General features: G+C 45.5%; 1 protein-coding gene across 1 annotated transcript in view; it reads right to left on the bottom strand.

Moving 5' to 3' along the window:
* Positions 1–20,813, bottom strand: part of LOC140654420 (cytochrome P450 2J2-like) — a 43,940-nt gene that overhangs the window by 11,167 nt on the left and 11,960 nt on the right. Inside the window, exon 2 of the mRNA XM_072867670.1 lies at positions 14,094–14,188. The gene's annotated coding sequence lies outside the window, so the exon portion shown is untranslated. The remainder of the gene's footprint in view (positions 1–14,093; positions 14,189–20,813) is intronic.

The following is a 20,813-nucleotide window of genomic DNA, read 5'->3' as shown; positions in this document are numbered from 1 at the left end:
CAAGGAGCTCCTTTATACAGACACCTAGCTGGGATTATAAGCATTAGAAACATTTGAGGTTAGGTGAAAGCAGCTTACTTGGCTAATTACATATGGTGGGCGTTGCATAATTTCAAAAACGATAAGGCATCTGAGGTGATGCACACCATACAAGTCGCTAAGGGGCTGATCCTGTTAAGTGCTAAGCACCCTCTACAAAGGGCTGGATGCCTTCAGCGCCCACCAAAGCCTGCCCGGCTTTGCCAGAGTCATCAGGTGAAGTTCGGACAAGGGAAGCACTGCGAGAGCCCAGGGCTCTGCCCAGCCACTTAAACAAGAGTTAAAGGAGCTTAATTTCGAGAGTGAGAACGTAGGCTCGTGCACTTGCCAGCTAAAGGAGAGATTGGAACTTATGCATTTAAATCTCCTGGGTTTTCCGAAAATCTCCTTTGAATAAAGCTTCACGCTGTCCCGGGGGAAGGCTGCAGTGGACCAACAGTGACCTCTGTGACTGTGAATCAACCTCGCGTCGCCCACCAATATTTTAGCTACAACTTGTTTCCAGGTCCTTTTTTTTCCTTTTAAGAGATTTACTTTGCAAACAATCTAAATTTATACCGAAGCAAAACTGTCAATAATGATTTTTCAAATTATTTGCCTAGAAGTTATGGTGAGAAGTTCAGAAGAATGCTAAATTTTTGTCTTCAACATTTTTCAGAAAGCTTGAATTTTTCAGGAAAAAAAGCAAATTTTGATAGGCAATAACAATTGGGAAAAAATTTTAGTATTCTCTAGTCTTTCACCACTTTTAAAAGGTTTGCTGTCCATGTCTTTCATGACCTTGGTGACTGCAGGGCCAGCAGAAGCACACACAGCAGAAGCACACACAGGTGCTGTATGACAGACCTGCACCTCAGTTATTGTAGGAGTCCTTTTCAAGGGTAATAACTACCTGCAACCCAACACTTCTTGGTTTGAAATGTTATTTACAGGTTTCTGGATGGTATTAGGCACCAAATGCAGAGCAGTAATGGGAGAAACATCTCACATTGCTGGTCTATAAAGTATATTTTACGTGTCACCGTAGCACAGCTGTGAGCAGCAGTGGTTGAACATGCTTTGCGTGTCCCCTTGCTGGTGCACCCGTGATACTCTTGTACCTATTTGCATCAACGCACCTATTCCACCCTTCCCGGTGTGGCAAGCCAAGCCTCGCTTACCAGAGGCTAAATCAGGATAGTGGGCTCGTGCTCTTCATCCTGGCATCGGGGAGATGACTCGGTTGGTGGAGGTGTCAGCCTACAGCATGCTCAAAGGGACTGTGATGATAAGGCGTCAACTTCTGCTAGCCCAGTTTCACTCCTCTGTTCTTCGCTATGCCATATGATTTGTCAGCGTGCACACAGAGTGCAGATCCCTCTACCACTTGTGGCTGCTGTGAATCGGGCTACGTGCAAAGCCAAGGTGTTAATGTGTTCTTCTGGGTGGTGTTGTGGGGGTGGATGCATCGTGGTTGACAGGAGAAATGTTATTTTTAGCAGGAGGAGCACATTTTGCATGTACTCACATGTGTCTTGTCAGTCAGAAACCTCAAGCCTATTACTTTGCCTTGAAGCTTCACATGTCCAAATGCATCTCTTCACAAAGTCCTTAACACGCCAGATTTACTAAAAATTAGGGAAGAGCATTCCAGTATTACCAGGGCTCTCCTAACCTCAGTAGACAATAAAACCAGCATGTTACCAAACTGCATTGCAACGATGCTATTTTGGGTCCCAGGCTTTAATCAAATCAGTTCCCAGCACGTGGTGATGTGCAAATCCCCAAAGCACTGAGGAAGTCATATTGCTGCGGCGCACGGGCAGTACAAGAGTGTTGGACAATTCCTATTTTTGCAGTCTCGGCAAGACCCTTAGCTATAAGATCCTGGTCACCTGGAAGATGAACCTGTGCCTCTGGCCAGCACCACAAACACAGGAACACCGGTCTTTTGTGGTCCAAATAGCCAAAATGTGAATTAATATGAGATAAGGATGTACACCCGTGCATCTAATAGGGAGCGGGATGTAAACCCGCCTTCCCCAATTCCTTCTTGAATACCTCTTCTGACCACAGTACACAACTTTTTGATCGCCTCACCTGAGCTCATGGATACTGCGTAGATAAATTGTGCCATATTGCATGGACACACACACATCACTGCTTGAATATTAAGGCATCTTGAACAGCCAACAGACAGAAATTGGCCCATATGCTTTGTACCTTCTTCCCTGGCTAGATGTCTAACTGTGTGCAGAAGGTTTTGAAACACAAAGAGAAACATTCTGTTAAAAATGCAATTACCATTTGTTTTTCAAGATATAGTATCCCATTATTTTTTCCAGAGAAGTGAAATTCAATAAGGTTACAACAGAATGTAGTCCAACAGTTACCGTACTTTCAGAGCATTATTTAAGCTACAGAATTTCTTAATGATTAGAAACATATGTAGGAAAAATCACATGCAAAATGAGAATGACTGGAGACAATTTTCCCCCCGAACACTTTTTTTCAGGCAAGTAACAGCTCATCCACCACTGTGGTTCCATCCGCCACGTTGGAGGTGTGAGACTCCCACCCACCCGGGAGCCATGTGCTCAGGTCACATCAACAGACAGGCTCCAGCGAAGTCCAAGGACCCATCCTGATTTACATCAAGGAATATTTTGCTGCTTCTTTCCTCCTTCCATCAGACCCAAATGACTGATGTCATTTTTGTCACGGGCAAGCTGGTGAACAGCAGCGACCACCCTGATGTGCATGTTAAGGCCGTGTCCCGGAGGGCTTTCACGCAGGTGTAGCTGCCATTTCACCATCCAGCCCAGGTGAGTCCTAATGAACCTAGCAGCAATAGCAGCTCTGGACACTCATTTCCTTTTAGGATTTGCTTTACTGGGTCAAATGAAATCTACAGGAGATTTGTAATTGCAGAAGGTGAGGAACGGAGAGTGCTGGGGCACCCAGACCTCCCGGAGCAAGCTCAGGAAAGACATGCTTGGACCCAGTCCTTAAGATTAAGTTCCCAACTTGGGGCGAGTTCACTGGGACGTAAGTGCTCCCATGGGAGCTCAGGGCTCAAATATCTCTGGGAGTCTGACTCCAAGCCCCGAAATCAAGGAGCCAAGTCCATATTTACTGCTGTGTATGCATGGCGAATACTGAAGTACCTCCAATTTTGCATCTTCTCTCTCTCCTACCTAAGACTAGACGCAAATATTCTCCAGGTTTTCCTGGGACTCCCACAGATCTCTCAACTGTAGCCTCCTGGCCACAACAACGTTTCCAGCACTAATTAAAGCTATAAGGCAGGCCACTGGCACCATGAATGGGTAAACTGAGGCATTATGAGCCTAAGCCAAGTGGTGTGAGTAGACCTACAAAGTGTCCTGTTGTGCAATCCAGGAGGGATCCTGGAAGACCGGACGCTTGGTCCCCTTCTGTAACAAACCAAAACACCCCTTTTTCTGCTGTAGAAGACAGTTGTGTTGAAGGGATTGCATTCAGATTTGTCAGCCAGATAATTAAATGCAGGTAGCAGAAACTGCCGCAGGGAGCCCTCCCCGTGCCTCCAGACCCTGGATCACCCCCTGACTTTTTGGTCTTTGGTCCAAGCTTTTATTCCCTTCACAGACAGGAGCTGCATCGCCTTTGCCAGCCCCGTGCCACCCTGCACGGCAGACCCCATGCGGACGCATCGAATCAGATTTCGGGGGTGCCGGGTGCTTCCCCCCGAGGGGGCCGTGCTTGCGGCGCTGCCGGTGGCAGCCGCCCACGATCCCCCCGGCAAGACTCTGCCGCCGTCTGCCACAACCTGGCAGAGCCAGGGCTGCAACCCCGGCTGTTCGCACGGGGCAGCTTCCCGCATCCAAGCTCTTCCTCTGACTCTCCGTAAACCTCTGAAATACTCTCCTTTCTAAGATGCACCTTTTCAGTATTCACAGAGAAGAGTATAGTCACATATTCCTCTCAAAGCCACAAGGACTTGACTAGAGCTAAAATGTCATTTATGTACATATCACAAGCGTTCTTCTAGGCACAGATGTCTTTCTGGTGCCAATATGCTGTTTATGTACTTATCTGTCACAAGCACATGTCTACATACATATGCCCTGCTGGCAGAGGCACAGAGCATTTTGAAACTCTTATTAGACTGCTAATGAATAATACGCATACAAAGGAGAAAACAGAAGGTGGATCTATCAGGAACAGCCTCTTTCTTAACTACCTTTTAATTGTAGGAGAGGAAGAAAAGAGATGAATTTTGATATGTTGGCATCTGTGAAGGCCTGCTTAACAGCATCGAACGCCATCATTTTAAAAGCGGATTTTTCACAGGTTTGGGTATTTTGGGGGGGGATTTTTTTTCCTTAAAAAAAAAAAAAAACCCACAAAATTTTGACACTGAGAGTATTGCAAATCCTGGTGCCAATGATGTACGATAGTGTGATTGTCACCATGGAATGCTGAAAAGCCCGAGCAGCTGTTTGGCATATTGACAGTGCGAATTCGGAGCGTTTTAAATGCAAATGACAGTATTCAATTGATCGCACGAAAACAATGGGTCATAGCCTTACCTTTCCTTGGCTACGCTCTGAATAATCAGTCTGCAAATCCATGCACAATAAGGATATTGTACATGTTCTGGGGATTTTGTTCCCCGTGTACACGGGGGTCAATACGATGCTTCATTTGGGCAGAGCTGAAAAAGAGGCACTGCTGCACTGTCCCGGGCACTGAGCTGGGGTGAGGCAGAGAAAGGGGCATAATTTGCTCCAAATCCACCACGTCCTAAGTGTCAGCCTGTTTTTCTTCACTTCTATCCTTTTCTGCTTGCTCTTTAATCATTCCCAAGGGTGGCTGGCTTTCTGCCTGACTTGTCTCCATTATACCCTGCTGCAATCAATATGGCAAGCAGAAATCAGCAGGAGAAGGCATGTTCTGCTCTCAGTGAGAGCCGGTGGGAGGGAAGGAGATCAGGCCAGCCAGCTGCAACCCCAGCCCAGCAGGCAAACCGAAATTCAGCCGAAAAAGCCACCGCCAGACGCCTGGGTCCTGTTTCCTTCGTGGTGCACCCTGCCCAGCAGCGAGCAGCGGGTGAAAGTCTTCTTCCCTCTCCTAGCTGAGGGAGGGCAGGCAGCAAAACCTGGCTGTGGTAAAATTTCCACTAAAACCAGCTTTTTTCACAGTGGGGGAAAGAAAAATGAGAAGGGTCCTTCCAAAGCAGAAAACTCCAGGACCCAAACTTTCACCCTGTGCAGGACCGTTAGGTATGGACACTGCTGAGCGCTTGATGGTGCTCACACTGGTTCAGGTCTCCAAGGCTGGCCATGCTAAATTGAAGGCAGCCACTGCCACTCCTGAATATCTCTAGCCATAGCTTTTTGTTTTCAAGACCCAGATTTCTTTAAAAACAAGTTCAAAAAACGTGCAGGAGTGCACATGGGTGAGGACATCACCCAGCCAGTGCTATCTGCCCATGGCTTTACCTTACAGCATACACATATGACATCTCCCTCCAACAATTTCGACTTGGTGAATTTCTTGCCTTTCCTTATTTTGTAAGCCTGAAAGAGCTTTTCAGGGTTCCCGCTCCTGCAATCCCCTGATTGCAGCTAAATTGTACCAGTTAGCAGTGCTTTTCTGTCTCCTGTGCTTCTATCCACCCTTCTGGTATTTTAGTCATAAGCATTTTGGGTCAAGCACTGTTTTCGTGCATCTCCTTGATCCATGGATCGTGTGTTCTGAGACAGCTCTGACTGCTTCTGCAATACAACCAATGTACAAACAGCATCACTGTTGCCAGAGCAGTTGCTGAGATGTCTACGAGATGCCCATGCTCAGGCTTGTACCTAGGATCATAAGGTTGAGTTGAACATCACAAACAGCTGATGTTCTTGAGCTGTCTGAATGTGGGCTCTATGTGGTGGGCTCCCTGCACCAGAAATCGGCTTCTCCAGGGAGTTTGCCAATTAGAAAATGCTCCTTTTTAAACCGAGAGGCTCATGAGGAGTTGGAGGCTGGAGACCACATGGCTAATGTCATCCATTTACAGAGTCCTGTTAGGAGGCTCCATAATTTTTTCAGGCTTTCCCAATCTTTTCCAGCAATCCTGCCTGGGTATGAAGATCTAGTGACTTCTCAGTATAGCTAAATTACACCTATTTCAGCATTCAGCTTCTCAGTCTCTGAAGGAAGGCAATGAATAAAACCCAGCATCATTATTACCTTTGCCTTCCTGAGATAAATCTGTTTACCTGTAAAACGGACGCATTAAAAAACAATCAGCCAATAGAAATAATTAGTTACAACATAGGCATGTGATTTGCTCAGCCTCTGGAACAGGGTAGTGTCTTGCTTAGCTTGAACTCATTGCTGATGGATGCTTGGTGAAAGGTCTTGGAGACTATGTACTCAGCTAAACGCTGGGGAGACAGAAAGTGATTACTTCAGAGAGACATTGCTCAAGTCAGCTCTGCAAGAAATTCATCACCTAACAGCATTGGCACCACACATGAGCAGTGGCGTATGGAAACTGAACTGTAAAAAGTTACAAAATAAGCGAACTAAGGGAATATTGCATACCATGAGCATGGGGGAATGCATCATTACCCAAAGGGAGAAACGTTCTTATTTAGCGGGCTTTTGTTTAGTTAAAGGAAACGCTTGTATGAGGGGATTTAGCTGTGAACACAGAGCCTTTGTTTTCTGCGAACAAAGGGAACCAAACCAACATAGGTTGGTAATGGATAAACTTTCTACCAAATTATGCTGAGCTGGAAGGTAAAGCCTTGAGCTTGCTATCAAACACGCAGGACTGGCCTCTTGTCCCTAAAATCCCATGGCCCAAACAGTTGCCCTTGGAAGGAAATTTATAGCTCATTTCTGCTTACCTCCAAGTGGCCAGAAGGCCACCTTGAAATAAAGCCAAGCCAAGACCAAGAGGAGAGGCTGCTGCAAAAGGCTGCTCCCCTCGCATCATGCACGTGTCTTAGCAAGATGCTCTTGTTAAGTATAAACCTTTACAAGAAGTAGATGTTGCATTTAGACTGGAAGGTCAGTGCTTGGTCCGAGTCCTTCTGGGGAAGTCCTCCTGCATGGAAACCAGGAATTGGGGGGCTCCTTTGCCCCAAAGACTTTCTGTGATCCCTTTTACATGAAAGGTAGAGCACAGCAGCCATCAAAGGCTCATGAACGTGCAATGAAGTGTTTGACTTCATGTCGAATATGAAGAAAGCTTGCATTGTTTACAAATAGCTTAGCACATCTGGAACGAACAAGAAGATGGCTTGTCTTTAGCTAAATGGAGGGTCTGATCTCATTCTACCAGAAGGAGAAGGATAACAATAAAACCACTCCACAATTGTCTCTTGCGATGACAGGACCAGTAGAATTTTTCCAATCTTCCTCCTGCTGGCAAACGGTAGAAGGCAAAAGTCTTGTGGAGACAGACGGAATAAAAACAAAATGTCTTGCAGAAGGCTAGAAAACTTTCCCAAAGCATTTTTCTTTAAACTTAACCACATGATTTACAAGCTTATTATTAGTTACCCCCCTCCTTACATAAAAAGAGAAATTTTAAAAGTGTAGATTAACACATTTTTGGATATCTTCCAAACTCTTGATTCCTCTGCATAAAGGATTATTTTGACAAATCAAAGATCACTTTTTGGGTGGCCTGGAGAGACACAAATTTGTGCTCTCTTTGTAGCACAAATGACAGCTTCTCGAAGGGCACTTACTTGTGTCTCTCAGACAATTACAGAGACGAATCCAGTCCAGCTTCTGCTCTAACTGTGGTAAAATATTGGCTGGTGATTCCTGAGAATTTTTTCCAGGTCGGTCAAACATGGGCTGGGGACTGCCTTGGGTACCTTAATCTCTATCTAGTAACTACTCAGAAGCTACTAGAGGTTCTTCAGTGAAGGGAACCCTTGGGAGGTGCTGCGAGACCATCTTCAGTGGAGGTCTCTACTGAGAACAGGCAGTTTATTTGGTGGTAATTTATTCTTCATTTTAAATTTATCTGCTTCTTATCACAAGCTGCTTGTGTTTCTGGATTGCCCGACAACTCTTTTAAAAAAGATGTCTGGCCATTGAACAACACCTGGGTCACACTACGTGACTGCAGAAAATGCCCCCGAGCAGGTGACTGAACGGCATTGTGGTGGAGAGCATGTATCGTGGCAGAGAGCAATAGTTGGGATGTCTACTACCCTGCTTCTTCTGGTAGCAGCGAGTCCGATTTTGGTGTAACAAAAAAGCAACAAGCCTAAACTGACTCACCCCGTTGACCAAGACCAGCATTACTGGAAATGCCCTGGTGTCACCCATCTTTGTGGTACCCAGGTGGACACCATAATGCCATCCACGGGGCACGTTGGGTTTCTCACCGGGATCTAGCCGCAGGTCACAGTCTAGCCCTGCCACAGTGATCACCATGCGTTGGACAAGAACTCCTCATGACCTTAAAGCATACTGTCATATCAATGGATTAAAGCATGTATTAGAGAGGTAAATGGGTCAGCAGAAAAAGTGCCCAGAGTAGTTCAGCGAGGCAGTTTAAGAACAAATCAAACCACTGTGAAAGAAACAATTGTCCTGGAATGGAAAAAAAAAAATATATATATATTCACTTAAAGGCAATCTTCGTAAACAGGTTGATCAAGACTATGAGGCTGGAGGAACAGATGGGAAAATGGAACAAACAGATGGAAAAACTCTATTTCTGAAAAAAAAAAAAATCTATTTGTAAAGCTATAGCTACTTTGAATGAATGCTTCAACGTTAGGGAGCTGAGGCATCAGAAAATTCATAACAAGGCCATAAATTCATACATCTGAGATCAATAGGATGGCAGGTCTTTTAGGCAGGTAAATAAGGTGCTTCTCAAACAGCCATGTACATTATTTATCCATACTTAATGCCTCCATCCACATGGATACTTTGTTGTCCTTACAGGCTATATCTTACTCACTTTACAGTTAAAAAATATCTTTCAGCTTTTCATTAGCCATCACTGGCTAATATATTAAAAGAAAAGGAGCACGCTCACTTTGCTTTCTGTCATCTCATCACAGGAAAGAAGTGGGCCTGATCTCACCAACACTGGTAGAAAAGTCCTACAGGCAAGAAGGGGAGAAGGAGTGAGCCCCGTGGCTCAGTCCACCAACATCACGGGGAACTAAAGCCATCTCCATTAAAAGCCTCCTATCTATCCAGCTGTCCTCGGTCAGATCTCTGTGTAGTTACAGTGGGGAAGATCAAGAGAAAAAGAGGGAGGAAAGGTCTGGTGCTACACCGACTTCAGGAGGAAACCTCACTTGCAGCAACCAAGCTGCAATGCATGAGATGAGACACAACCTTGCAGGAAAATGTGGGTCTTGTGTTTTAGTCCAAGAACCACTACCCTGCAGAAATAAATCCAGCCCACGCTTTGCATAGTGTTCCTAGGTGAAGATGGGTGACATACTTAGAGCAAAAATTTCTGGCCATGGACCAGGTATGCCGAAACTCTCCCTGGAGTAAATGACTTCAGCGACCTCCAAGCAGTGACTTGCATTAGCAACAACAAAAACGCATTACACAAAATGCTAACTTACTCTGAGGACTTGGGAGATGAGTGGTTTGAGCTGGGCAGGCAGTGTTAATAGGTACTGGTTTATGATCTTGGCTTTAATCCCTCTGAATCGCAGCATCGCAGCTGCGAGAAGGGACAGTAGAAGTGCTCCAGCTCACTGGGGAGATGAGAAGATTGAATTTTTAACTGAGTGCATTCAGCAGCACGGGGGTAAAAAAGGACATTTGCTTTCAGCACAGGGACCAGGATGGGGACACAGTGGCGGGGCCCCACCTGCCAACTGTGTTTTGCTCTCTTCCTTATTTCAGGTCATTTCTTTTAAGTCATCGCAGGGCTTCTAAGGACTGTGTCCCATATCTGGGTCTTAGCAGATTTGCCCACATGTTTTCTGGGACTCATAAAAGCGTCTTTAGCGCTCAAGTAAGTTCCCCTTCGAGGAGGGACTGTCAAAGACGGGCGCTAATGTCATTAGGAGGTTAAAAGGGGGAAACAAGAGAGAATTTGCTACAGATCCTCATTTCCATAATCTTGCCTCGACATCCTCGTTTGTCAGTTCTTAACCTCAATTCCTTAACCTCCAAATCTGTGGAGTCGTTGACCTTGGGGATTTGTCTTCAAACTGATTTCAAGTTTTAGGCAATCTAAATTAGGCTCCCCGTGACAGAAGACAAAACTTGATCTTTGCACCCAAATGTGAAAGACAGGCCCAGAGTGCAAGTGAAATCTTGCAATCATTTTTTCAAACCATCTGCCCATCTGCAGTCCCAAAACAATATCAGTTCGGTGCTGGCTTCCCTCTCTCTCTCATAGGAGTAAAGAAATTACCATAAACAAAGCAGATCAAGGGTCTATTTAAGCCAAATGCAGCCAAGACACATTGCTTCAGAAGGGAGCAGGAGAAAAAAAGAGCTACAGGGGAAGTTTCTTCCTGCCTCCCATTAACTCCAGTTTGGCCAGTGATGCCGGACACGAGAGTGTAATTCGGAGTGGACGGTGTCCCTCTCCATGGGCACTCCATTTCCAGGGTATTTCTGCGGCAAACAAAAGTGATCACCACAAAGCATTCTGGCCAAAAAAAAAAAAAGAGAAAAAAGACTGCAGAACTGCTCCCTAACTGTGCAGAGGAGGGAGAATACAAGAAAATAGGAAAATTAGGCTGGACACAAAGAGCCTTTTGGTCTCTCAGGCCATTTGTGCATTGCACATGGCAGTCAAACCAAGGTCTGAATCATGCTATTTATTTCAGGGTGTAAAGCCATTGTGAAAAGATGCATTCTTTCCAAGAGTGTACTCTGAGTTAGAGAGTCTGCGGCAAACTGGCAGGGCAGTTTGGCACAAGGATTTTTCTGGAGCAGCAGGTAGAGATGAACAACGGGAGCTGGACCAGTCCCCGCATGACAGGGAAACAGGGGAGGCAGAGAGATTAAACAATTCAGTGTCTAGGTTGATGTGATGCACGGAAACGTACCACCAGAAGTCATGAAGCTAAATGCTTGGGTACCTCTTCAATGGATCAGACAGCAGGTTTTGGGGGTAAAGAGAGGGAAATGGGCACATCCATGTTGGGGAGCAGCTTGTGCAGCCGTGGTGTGAGCGGCGGTGTGCGGGGCTGCGCAAGCTGCAGAGAGGATGCCCCCGAGGTGCCGAGAGGGGGAAGGAGATCTGCGGGAGCCTCAGCCTCATTATTTTTATGTTCAGCTGCCTAATTACTACGTGTCAGCTGTCTGTTGGAAGGAACGATGTACTGCAGCCTCTCGTTTGGGAATTTATACTGATTAATGGGCCTGGAGGGAATGACTAACGAGGAAACGTTAGAATTAGTAAATATGCATCACCGTGCAATGAGTAAACCGGGGAACGTGACAAATGAGCCCACGTATGCGAAAGATGTAAACGTTGCAGAGGGACAGCCTTTGGGAGGCCTCGGGGACCCACGGAGACCAAGAGGAACAGGAGGATGGGAGCAACAGAGGTATGATCCCATGAGCTGACAACAAACCAAGCAAGAAGGATCCTTCAAAGCCTTTCAGACAGTCCTGGAGGAACAAACTCATCCTGACACGGCACTGCAACAGGACTACAACCCTGTTTCCCGTTCACGCTGTTGTCTCCTACGGAGCACAGCAACAAGCATCGGTGTAATGGCCCCATGTTGGGAGATCATGGCGGCAGCTCAGTCCTACATCGGGACCTGGGTCTTTGAAGATACTTAGCTACTGGAAGACTTAAACCACTTAGTTCATCCATTTCATCTGCAGAAATTGCTTTCAGTTTGAATGTTTCAGAAGTATTCTTCTCCTAAATAACAGCTTTGCTGCATGCCGGAGACCTGGAGCTGGTCCAACAACCGTGCTAAGTAATACCTGCAGGTTCAGTCTTATAGGCAAGGACAACAGGAGACAGCGTCATGGAGGGTCCTGGATTTTGGGGCTACTTTCCTGTATATTCCTATATAAGAGAAACGTATAATCCCTTAGAATGACAGCCTGTTGGTGTTCTTGAATGGCTGGCACTTTAAAACTTTAACTCCTGGAAAAATTCTACCAATTTCAGTAAATTCTATTAGAAACTGTAAAATCATTCAAATGAACAGAGTTAAGGAAGAAAAGCAGCTCTCTTACTTTCTTGGTCTAAAATCTCATTGAGATCATCGGGCAATCACTGTTCTGCTATATCTGTCCACCACCAGCATCTGCTGGTGAGACCACTCCCTGAGCAGTCTACTGTAAACCTTTGTGTTGATGTTGCTGCCCTTATAAGAAGAAATCAGAGCCCCAGATTCAAGTGTTCTAGACTTTTGGGTCATGGAAAATCTAGAATTATATCTGCCACAGAATTCTGAAATTTGGTCTCATTTGCACCTACCAGATCAAACCCCTAACTCCACGCGGCTTTCCCATTTTATTTCAAGCACAGCAACATTATTCAAATTTCACCCAATTGAAAGATGCAGCTGTTTCTATTTTTGGTGCATCCCTGTTAGAGAATAGGAAACAAGCAACAATTCTGCACTGTGTTTGGTGATCAGCAATATTCTGTCTGGAAGATATTTTTCGCTCATTGGAAACAGAAGTCAGGGGAGCAATGGCTTAGGTGCTTCTGCCCTTTACCGCAGAACAGCCGTAATGGTATGTTTTCTCTACAATAGACATTTCTGAAAGCTGAGGCAATTTTCAGAGGACATAACTAGATCATAGCTAAGGCTATAGTTGTGGAATAGATAATTTTTCTTTTCCAACATGCCTAGATGCAAAAAGAAAATTATTTATAGGAAAAAACCCAACAAAACAAACACCCCCCTCCCCCAAAGCAATCAACTAATCTTCTCTGTGAAAATTAAATAATCTAAATAACTCTTGCCTTGGTTAGCGTACAGTGTCTAAATCCCATAAAATGGAGGGTGAGAAAGGAGTGAAATAATCTCTGACTGATAGTATATTGTCATTCAGCCTGTGTATTAGCACATACTTAGCATGCACTCTGATTTGCCAAAAAACCAAGATGCAGCAAACAAGGAGAGTCGCACAATTCCAGGAGAGCTCAGATCCCATGGTTTTAGGAGCCACGTGTACACCCACCTACATAAAACTGGTTTAACCAGATCCAAACAAACCCATTATGCAGGGCATGAGCTTCAACGTCCACACCTTGGCTGGCACAGGTTAGCTGCTCACTAGCTGGTCTGGAGGACTAGACACCAGATGAAAGACTAAGATGAGCTAAAGGAGAACTGAATGCAAAAACACAGTAAGTGGAAATGAAGTTACTTGTCCATGGTCATGCAGCAAAATCACCATGGAGCTGGGAGGAGAACCCACATTTCTTGACTTTCAGGATTATGCTTCACCCACAGCGCTATGACTTAACCTTCAAAGAACCTCTCCAGTGAAGTTCACAGGGTGTCTTGTCTTGGAAGACGCAACTGTGGTAAAAAATGGTTTTAAAACTGTTTACTTTCATAGGATAGATCTAATTCCCAAACCCTATGTCATGTAAGCAGACCCCTGAGTACAGCCTGTCAGTTTTATTTGACTTTTTTATTTCACTTTTTTGTTTCAAACTGTTGCACAAATAGAGTGTTCTCTCCAGCTTTCTGTGTTGGTGTGTCCTGGTGTCCCACTCATCAGTCTGACTAAAGTACAGCCAGAGTTATTTCACCTTCTCTGCCTCCTGGCCACATCACTTTGCACTGGGAGCCTTGTGAGCTTCACTCTCCCGGGCTGCTGCGAAGGAAATGATTGAGAAGTACAAAAGAAAGGACAAACCACTAACCATTTTTAGGGCGATGAGGAGAGAAGAACTGCTCAGAGGATGACTGTGAACTCCTACTCTTGTTTAAAAGCACTTCAGGGCTTTGAAAGCAAAGCAAAACCACCAGTGCTGTCCACCTTTAGTTGCTGACTGGGCAGCAATGATTTCTATAATTATTTTTTTAAAAGAACAAGTACATGCCTCTGTTGTTTGTAGAGATCAATATAAATTGAGACCAGCCACATACCAATGAACTTCTTCATCGGCTGCTTGACTCCATCCCTTCCACTGACCCTGCCCGATTGGCACCACAGTCACTGCAGAATCCTTCATTGGTCTTTCCTAAAGCAGAAATGGCAATAGGAACGCCCTTGCAACCACTTCCCTCCACAAAAACACTCACAAAGGCAAGTTTGGCAAACTGAAGGCCTTCTCCAGTGCTCCCTGCAGGTGATGGGACATTTGGGTGATGGACTCAAACATACCTTCAGGAACAGCCCAGCACTGCCCCTTTCTCTGGGAGCAATGATGTAAAATATTAAATCCCAGTCTTGAAATCAGGACTTTCCCCTTTTCCATAGGTCTATGGCCTCGGCCAAATGCCACTTCCCATCACTCGTAACAGTGTGATGACCACTGCGCACCATGTGAAGGGAGAGGTCATCTCCCATTAAGAAGGTACAGGACTGAACCATGGCTCTCATGTTGCCTGGTTTCACCACTGGCAAAAGCAGTTCAACACTTGGTTGAAACAATGAAAAATAAAGCATTTAGTTGAAACATTATATATATAATCACATTGGTATTACATTACAATATTACAATCAATCCATCCCCAAATGAAATATTTCATTTCAATTTTCCCAATGATGGCTTCACTTGGGGGCTGTACAAACAGGGGGAAAGGACTTCTATTTTTCAACAGCAAAATCTGATGTTTTTGAATGTACTTTTTCTGTTGGAAAATGACAGGATGGAAAATCCACAGCTATCTCTACTTATAACACATCATGGTTAGGTGTGTGTGCATAGCACTTAACACAGCATAAAACATAACATAGCACATAACACATCCAGGTGGGTGTGCATATGGCATGGGCACAAAAAGTAAGTTTTAGAGACAAAGTTTGAGGACACAGAAACTATTGGAAAAGCAGGGTTAAATAGCATTCAGTTCAGACGGTACAAAGAAAGCTGTATTTCCTTGATCTCAGCGAAGGTTAAAATACAAAAGCCAGTTTGCAGGTGACACTGAAAACACTTGGAGGTCCCTTCATTTATTATTGGGTATAGGGAGATCTGGAGCAAGAAAAAAAAATAAAATACAAAGTCATTTGCGCTAGGGAAAAAATATCCAGCCCTCAGCACAGATAAAGTCAAAACCCAGCTGATGTTTCTGAGTTGGAAGCAAGTGCAACTGGTCAAACATGCCACACACTTTCCCCCCCTCCATCTGAAAATAACACTTCTTCAAAATTTTCTGGGAGCATGAAGAATTCAACAACAACAACAGCACCAACAGAGTTCCCCATATGCTGCGTTGTTTACTTTTTGAGGGAAATTGTTGACTGATTTTCATTTTGCCACATGTGAGATAAAACACTCTACTATCCTTTTATTCAATAAAATCCTTTAATATTCCAACTTTCTCATGTGATTCAGAAGGGAACTGTTTCAAATGCCAACCCTTCCTGCCGGGGGGTGGAAAATGCCTGTTTCTGGCTTGGTTTAGTAGCAGGCTGACGGCAGATTGGCCTTTCCAAAGCAAGGTGCCTTGGGCAGCAGCAGAAGGAGGTGCCCAACCCTTGGCCAAAATAGACCTAAATATCACCCAAACCCAGGGGAAGAAATTTTTTAATACATCACCTAAAAAGGCAAAATTATTTGCCAACTGTTCCAGCAGTATTACAGTTAATGCAGACGTTTCTTGTGGCAAACATGGGGAATTGCCTGAAGTGGGTCAGTTATTGTCCTGGGAACTGCTGGCCAAGTCTGACCTCTCCACCCAACACCTGGGTGTAATTTCCAGCAGCCCAGCCGCTGTTTCTAGTGAAATCAAAGCCGATACAGCCATTGACTTCTAAGATCTCTGACAGGGAGATCTCAGCTGTGGTTACCAGCTGGGCTCCGCAAGTGTCACTTTCCAAAAAACCCATCTGCCACATTGAGGCTCCAGTAGCCAAGAATCTGCTACTTACTACTACAAAACTGCTCCAGATTTTCACAGGGGCAACTACTAGCATTTACATTTTGGGAAGGACAGAGAAGGTGGATTTTAGAAACTGTTACTTTCAGTGTTGAAAGGAAATTTTCATCTTCCTGCACTGGTCCAACCCTGCCTTTTTCTCTGCTGCTCTCTTGTTTTGCTACTTCATTTTTAGATAGGTGCCCTTAGCTTCCCAGGACTATGGCCCATCTCATAGCTTTTATCTTTCTCGACATTTTGCATCTGTTTTATGTCTCTAACTGCTGCCTTTGCCTTCAGCCTGGCTTCCCTTTTCTCATATTCAAGCTTAGAGGCAGAGACAACCCAGCTGAGATTCATGTCTTCATGGATGTTAGATGTCTCCAGGGTTGATGTCAATATTGGAGCTAGTGGTCTAGATTCCCTTTAGCATCAATGGAGAGAAATGAATGACTAAAGCATGATTTATCTGACCTACTTGAGGCATCTGAACTTAGTGGGAGGTAATTCCTGCATCGCAAGTATCTCTTTCACTCAATTAGCAACCGATGGAGAAGTCGGTGTCAGGAGAGATTACTCCTATCCTGTATCACTAAAATCAGTTTTAAAAATGCTCTGAATGTGCCTTTCCTTTGGGAGGATCAATGCTCTGAATGTGCCTTTCCTTTGGGAGGATCCTGTCCCTTCACAGGTGCCTTTCTACACCCCTTAGCTCAAATGATTTACAGGCACCTGCCTTCCCAGGTGATACCACCACGGCGCATGTAGCTGGTGGTGGGTTTCTGCAAGGTCTGGCAAATCTACCATTATTGGCAGGGTGTCTGGTGTGAGTTTTCTCCAAGAGGCCACATGAAACCTAAACAACCATCAACGACCCTATTTGAAGAGTATGGTCATTTACGCACAGGGAGGTAAGCTGCAGAATGAAGGTTTGTTGGTAGAAAAGGGGATTTATCATGATGGATGAAGGGCATTTTTAGCTCAGGAGACAGCTGGTTTTCCTGCAGACAGATGGCCACAGGGTCCAGGCCAAACTTCACATCTTGACCATGCTCCAGTGTGATGATTACGACTGACTGAACTCAGAGTTTGGCCACTGTGCAAATATTAAACACCCCAGAACGATTTCTAAAGATTATTAGATTAGTGTAGCACCCGGCTCAACATCTCACTACTGAGCTTGGAAAAACAGGAAGCAGAAATCAATAGCTTTAAAACAAAGAGGGTGGTAAGGAGTGCTATCTAAGAACAAAACACTAAGCCGTTCAAACTGGACCAGGATGGAGATGCTGGAGCCCACCTAACACACAAGGAACTTTTAAAATGTACCAAATCTGAGCTCAGATCTGGATCCTGATTTTACAAATGTGCATTTTATCAATAAAATGCTATTATTTTATCAAAAACATCTCAAGACCTTCTGGTTCTCCAAATTTGGCCTTGTACTGAAATTCTGATGTTTTAGCCACCTCTATTAATTACTTATAGTGATGGCATATGATTATCCAGAATTACATCCAAAACCACTTCCATAAAATTCAACTTGAGTTCCCCTTATGCTGAACATCTCCAAAACAGATGCATGAAAACCTGTTAGCAGTAGCAATCTTTAGGTTACTTTAGTAAGACAGCTGAGCGTGGTGGCATCTTGGGAACTTGCTGTCAAGCAAATCCCTGCTTTGGGGAGGGGCAGGAGGAAGAGGGGAACCAGGTCTATCCGAAGGGGCAGGATGAAGGTCTGGTACCTATCTGCTTTGGTCGTCTGGTATTAGTCTGCAGCCAGGTGTCTGTCAAAGCTCCCAAAATCTGTGGGTATCCTAGAGGCAGCTGAGAGAGATCGTGCATGAAAAGGAAGCCAGGTCTGAAAATCAGTCCTGTGCACATGATACAGCTGGAGCACCCAAAACCCACGGCAACAGAAACCGCTCGCTTTCCTGCAAAAAGGCAGAACTTATTCCCATGTATAATACGTATTTTAAGAGCTAAACGCAGGGACCTGATGAACCATGCTAGCACAGAAAAGAAGGAGAAAATAGGAAGATAAATAAAAGTAAAACCCAGCTGAATTAATTGTGCTGACATGGTAAGCTATGAAGGTGACCGAGGTATATAAAACCTCTTAGGAATGAGTAGTCCCACTAACAGCCAGTGCAACTAGTCTGGCCCTCGACGCCTGCAACCAGCTGCCACAAATTGCATGACACAGCTCCTCGATGCATCCTGGTCCGGGGTTCATCCATGGAAGGAGGATCTTCCTCAATGCATCTGCACTTCGTTAGTAGTTTGTAGACTGCTAAATGAGCAACAGACCCCAGCATGAATACGCATTGTCTGAGCTCGGCTGATCACACTGTGTGATAAAAGGGAGTGTTAAAAAAAACTGCTGTTCTTCAGTAAACATTGGAAAAGAAGACTGAAGATTAATTCAAACAGCTTGGATAACTGAAACAAGAGAAACGAGCTGAATATTTCCAAATATGGGCTACCTTACTCCAGTATCAAGCCAGGAGAACCTTAGGGCATGCGAGCCAACTGAGCTGCAACTCCCTGGATAACAAGGCCTTAATTAAAAGCTAAATTGCACATACATAAAAAAAACCACAGGGCTCACTTCAGCCACAGAGGTCATGAAATCACAGGCAATCATATGACAAACATTAATCCAAAAGGGTCCAGGGAACAACTGCTCTGCACACACTCACTCAACACAAGCCACAAAAACACTTTGCAAAAATGCCATAATGAGCTTAAGGCTTTTAGTACAAATAAATAAAGCCACAAATAGTAACACTAAAGGAAGAGAGAAAAGGAACCACCAAGGGCTCTGGTCTTCTGTAGCGGGGATTTGTTCAGTGAAAATGCCAAATTAATTCTAAGAGAGAGATTATATCCAGTGCCCCCCCGCATTCCCCAACCCCTCACTTCCCTGCTTCGCTCCCCCAACAGCTCCTGCTAATCTGATCTGGAGGAAAAAGCCTTCCTCACTCCAAATCTGGCACTCATTTTACCCTCACATATAATCAAAACATGCCAACCAGCACTTGAGATGTTTTTCTTTAATACCATTAGGAGCAATAACACACCATGTTCAACATCCCATCTCCAGCTGCTTTGGAGAAAAGCAAAAAACCCCAACTCAGACACCAAACTATGCACGGGGGCGCAGGGAGAGGAATAATTAGCCGATTTATGTAATTCCCACATTCAGCTCAGGGTTTTACTTCCAGAGGTGCAGAGCACCGGCCAGCACCCTGTGTTGGATGGTCCTCACTCCGACCACCTGGAGCGGCAGATCTCCCCACATGTGCCGTGGCACTGAGGATGAGCGCAGATGGTCCCGCGCTGCCACTGCATCCAGGAGGTCAGTGCAGGGTGATTTATCTCTTGGAGCACAGCAGACCCTGGGACTCAGCTGGTGTAATTTGGGGGCAACCCAGCTACTGCCATGGACATCTGCTGAGGATCTGCTCCTCTGTTTCTGCAATATTTTTGCTATTAAAGACCAGCAGCTTGCAAGACCAGCAGTAAGAAAACCTATAAAAGAGAGAACATTTATATAGGGCGCACCAGGTGTGTTGCCCCATTGGTGTGCGCTGCCTTTCGATGAGAAGTAACATGCCCGTGTTGGCAGCGCTGGCCCACCAATGGCATGTTATGATGCACAACCTGCCCTCACTGACCCTAGACTGCTAACTTTGACTCAATAGCAGCATTTAATGAACTTTCTTTGTCTTTTCCTTTCAGCTGGAGCCTTGCAAGACCTTTTCATTTGGAAGAAACACCAACCCAAAGCTCAGCGTGGTGCTTGGAGATGGTGGCGTTGCCCATAGCAGGGCTCCTCTTAGCAGAAGGCTCCCTGTGCCTCTGGGTCCTTTGCCCAAGTTACAGATAGCCTTCCCTGGTGGCTCATTGCATGTCCCAGGTGTGACACAGAGTGACAGGCTCTTATCCCAGGGGACAGGCAAACGAGGAGTCTCATGGGAACGAGCGGTCCTGAGCAACTCCATGTACAACTTCTGTCTGCAGGAGGGAACATGCCAGGATTACACACACAAGGAAAAAAAAAATCAGATTTTGCCAAAAATTCCTGAGCTTCACTGGGTGGAAGGCCAGAGCCTTGCCGAGAGCAGGAAATGAGTATGCGGATGTACTCTTGAAATAAACAATGCCCTCTCGAACAGGCCACAAAACAATACAGTTAAACACAGTCTGCCAGTGGAAATACACTTGGGACAATGTTTCCCAAACCTCCCCTCTTCACCCACCACCATGTGCACATTGTGGTTGTGGGGTTTTTGTTCTGGTTACTGAGATAGGAAGAAAGCAGGCCCAGGCAGCATCACTGTTAGGGCCGGATCCGGAGGCAGCACTGTGCAATACAGCTGGATTTTCCTCTGAGGGTCCAACCGGCAGGGATGTGGTCACACAGCTGTAAGTGAAGAAGCTGTAGCTATAAATGAGTGCTGTTCTTCCATCTCCTGACGTCAAGGGAAGCTTTGCTGGTGAGTCCTGCCAAGCGCCGAGCTCCAGAGAAGCTCTCCCACCCCACGCAGCCCCCACGCGCCCAACGTGAGATCGCAGCCATCTCCTTCCCCTGCGCCGGCGCGCGCCCAGCCGGGTGCTGGCACACCTCCACCCCGGCCCCGAGCTGCTGTGGAGGGGTGTTGCTGCCAAAGCCGCTTGCCCAAGAAGCAACTTTCCATCAGCAATCACCTCGTGCGGGACCCCAAACAGACGGAGGGGGTGGTGGTGTGTGTCCAGGGGACCCCGGGGCAGGAGTGT

This window comes from Ciconia boyciana, chromosome 7 (assembly GCF_034638445.1).
Source record: "Ciconia boyciana chromosome 7, ASM3463844v1, whole genome shotgun sequence".
Classification (NCBI taxonomy): Eukaryota; Metazoa; Chordata; class Aves; order Ciconiiformes; family Ciconiidae; genus Ciconia; species Ciconia boyciana.
Note: the sequence above shows the minus strand (reverse complement) of the source record. Positions and strands in the feature narration are given on the sequence as shown.